At 40.2% G+C, this 3,321-nt stretch overlaps 1 protein-coding gene across 1 annotated transcript in view; it reads right to left on the bottom strand.

Annotated features, from left to right (window-relative positions):
- Positions 1 to 2,847, bottom strand: part of LOC102672040 (transcriptional activator cubitus interruptus-like) — an 87,028-nt gene extending 84,181 nt beyond the window's left edge. The window contains exon 1 of the mRNA XM_006624056.2: positions 780 to 2,847. The gene's annotated coding sequence lies outside the window, so the exon portion shown is untranslated. The remainder of the gene's footprint in view (positions 1 to 779) is intronic.
- Positions 2,848 to 3,321: the final 474 nt, after the last annotated feature.

The following is a 3,321-nucleotide window of genomic DNA, read 5'->3' as shown; positions in this document are numbered from 1 at the left end:
AAACGTTCCTTCCTCCAGGCAATACGAATATCCGGGAAATTCCGGCGAGAAAATGTGGACGCGGTTGGCATTGTTATGAAACTTTGCGTCACAATGTTGAGACGGACGTAGAATTCGGTTTTCGGAAGGAATTTTCTTGAATTTTGAAAAAGAAGAAACTTGTGAATAAGTTTGGATTTTAGTGAAGAATTAGTGAAGATTTCTTTTTTTTAAATTAATAGATGGAGGAAAATATTTTTTAACAGATTGGCAATTAGAGTTTCGAATATTTCGTGTGATATTATAAGTTATTATTATATAGAGTATATTATCATACAATGAATATATTAAAAATATTATATTCTCCAATAGATTTAAATTTATCTAATTCTTGTTAATTGATTAGCATCATAATTGACAGCTAAATGGATTAATCGATTCGTTTTCGCATAAACAGAATTTTTAAGTTAAAAATAAAAAAAAAAATATTTGTGTTTTTTATTTAATTGAGATTATTTTTTGATGTTCTATGAAATAATCATAGAATAGGACGATAGTCGTTACATTAAACGAACGATACAATGTTATTCCTAATGATTAGAAACAAAAGTGTATGAACTTGTCATCATTATATTTCCTATAATACTTTCAAACATTGACCAACACTTATATTAATTCCTTCCCCTTTAATTTCGAAATAAATTTCTATAGACAAACAATTGTCACGTGTTTTACGTTATGTCACACACTCTACAACGACAAACTTCGAAACAAATTCCATTAAGATAATCAAAACTCACCCTGTTCCCCCACCGAAAGGGAGAATCTTCACATTTTCAAGTCCATCGGGAGCCACGATATCAAGCAGAAGCTGGTCTCTTCCACTCACGATAATCGTCTCTCAATCGGCAAAGTCTATCGAATCGAGAAATCGAGGGTCGATCTACGAATCACGTGGCGCAACATCGGACATCTTCATCTGGATACGTGTCCAAGCAACTCGAAGCGATTCCTCTTGGCGAAGCCTCTTTCTATCTCTTTTCCACGATATCTCTTCCTCTCTTTCTCGGTTCGCACAACTCACGTCCAGGCAATCAGGTATGATTGGCTCGATCCACGCTTTCGCACTAACCACTTTATCAAAGCGCCCGTTCTAAATAAACCTGCATTTGATTACAGCCCGCGTGCCACCTTGTCGTTATCGTCCCTTATACCATCTCCTTCCTTCGCACCTACCGATCGAATCGTTTCACTTCACCGCCGAACGAATTATCTCGTCGTTTATCCGGCCGCAACCGATCATCGGCCGATCGTCTCTCGCGGAGAAACAAAACCGGTCGACTCGCGCTTCGGGAATCCCTCTCGATCTTCTCCGATTTATCGATTGCACAATTTACATCGTGAAACTTTCCCTCACCACTACTGTATTCCTCACCAAATAATCCAGAATAAGATTCGTACGGATAAAACAATAATCGAAATACGTGCTCGCGCAAGATTTCGAAGAGGCCCAAGAACGAGAACTACGAGGACTCTCATCCCACGAGCCGTCACCGGCTATTAACAATCTCGACGATGGCTTCGGCCAATTCTTTGGCTTGACAGATCCCCTGACAGACGCTCGGCTTCCCCAGCACCATACATTCGGTTCCTCCCACGGAACGAGCTTTCTACCTCCGATTTCAACTTCGCCAATCAGCTCCGACTAAACCGATCCCTTCCGAATCTCTCTCTCCTCATTCCCATTCCAACCACGACACGTCCCGTCCTTTTTGTTCTCGTCTGTGAATCCCGCCCGCGCAACCTTCACCCCTGTCACCTTCGAAAATGCTTGCGTGGAGTGGGGAATCACGGGATCAAACACGATCAAACGTGATCAAACGCGATCAAACGCTCATCCCACGCGTGTTAAAACAACCGTTTGGAGGATGGATGTGTGTGAGACAACAGTGTGAAACGACAACGTGTTTAAACCGCGGACGATCGATCCAAGTGTCTCTCCTCGTCGACGATCGAACGAACGGGTGCGTGGAACCGGTAGGAAGATCCGCGGCGTGGCTTGTTCCGCCTGTTCGGTCTGGGGCTCTGGCCCAGTGCAGTTGGACGAGAGAGCCAGCACACGACACCCGTGGTGGATCGAAATAGTGTTCGTAGTGTTGGCTTGAAGCGCGTCGGAACACAACTGAAGCGGTAGGACCACCCAGTCGGTCGAGGGCCCCTGCCCCGTCCGGATACAGTTCCCTGAGTATACCGTGCAAGCTCTCCCACTACCGCCTTTTGCCTCCTCTCCGCCACGCTATACTCCCTGATTGAGCTGGACTCTAGCAGGTGCCTCAATGTCTTACTCCGGGGATGGAAGATTGCTTTGGCAAGGGAGGAAAGGAAGGAAGGAAGGAAGGAAGGAAGGAAGGAAGGAAGGAAGGGAAGGAATCGAGGAAAGGAAGGAAGAAAGAAAGAAGGAAGGAAGGAAGGAAGAAAGAAAGAAGGAAGGAAGGAAGGAAGAAGTAGGTTGGCGGACTACCTCCTGAGAATCGTGTCTGATGCCTGATTGGAGAGGGTGGAAGCAAGGTGGACGCCAGTGATGGAGAAACTCGGTATTTATTAGGGGGTTCCAGCGTCCTCATTTATCCCGTATACAATGATGAACCTGTGGATGGGAGTGAGACTTGTTCTCGGAGTTGATGAAAGGGCGCCGAGAGATTTGTACTTATGAGTTTGTGGTCGATTTTATGTGATTTAAATGTAGTTTTATGTCTCGTGTTCATAGATATTTATTATTATGAGATATTTATTGGTCGATTTGATCCAAGATTTGAAATATAATCGAAATTATTTGCACAGTTAGAAAAATACACTAAAAATTTGTTTCAATTTCTTTTTTTTTTTTTTTTGAACATACTAATTCATTTATTTTGGATTTTTTAAATTATATCTAAATTTTTGAAAAATTATTATCGTTTGAATTTTGCTTCCTTGATGTTACAATTATAAGATAAATTTCTTGAGCGTGACAACATTGAACATTAATTCTTGAAATATTACAAATTTATACAATTAGAGTTTCAACACGAAACATATGCTATTTTTGTCTAATTTATTCCTACATATGTAAGATGTTACGAGAAATGAAAGAGAAAAAAAGGCATGAAATAATTCAGAGAGAATTATTGCAAACAAATACAATTATAAATTGATTTCATTCAAAAAATGAAATTTCGATTTCATTCGTAAAATGAAATTATCTAGTGATTTTTTTCGTTTTTTTATATCATATATTCTCTTTTATTAATATTTCTCGAATATTTTTCTATTATTTTTCTTTTTTCTTATTTTTTTTTTTTT

The sequence above is a fragment of the Apis dorsata genome, unplaced genomic scaffold (assembly GCF_000469605.1).
Source record: "Apis dorsata unplaced genomic scaffold, Apis dorsata 1.3 scaffold_989, whole genome shotgun sequence".
NCBI lineage: Eukaryota > Metazoa > Arthropoda > Insecta > Hymenoptera > Apidae > Apis > Apis dorsata.
This window is presented reverse-complemented; position numbering and strand designations above follow the sequence as displayed.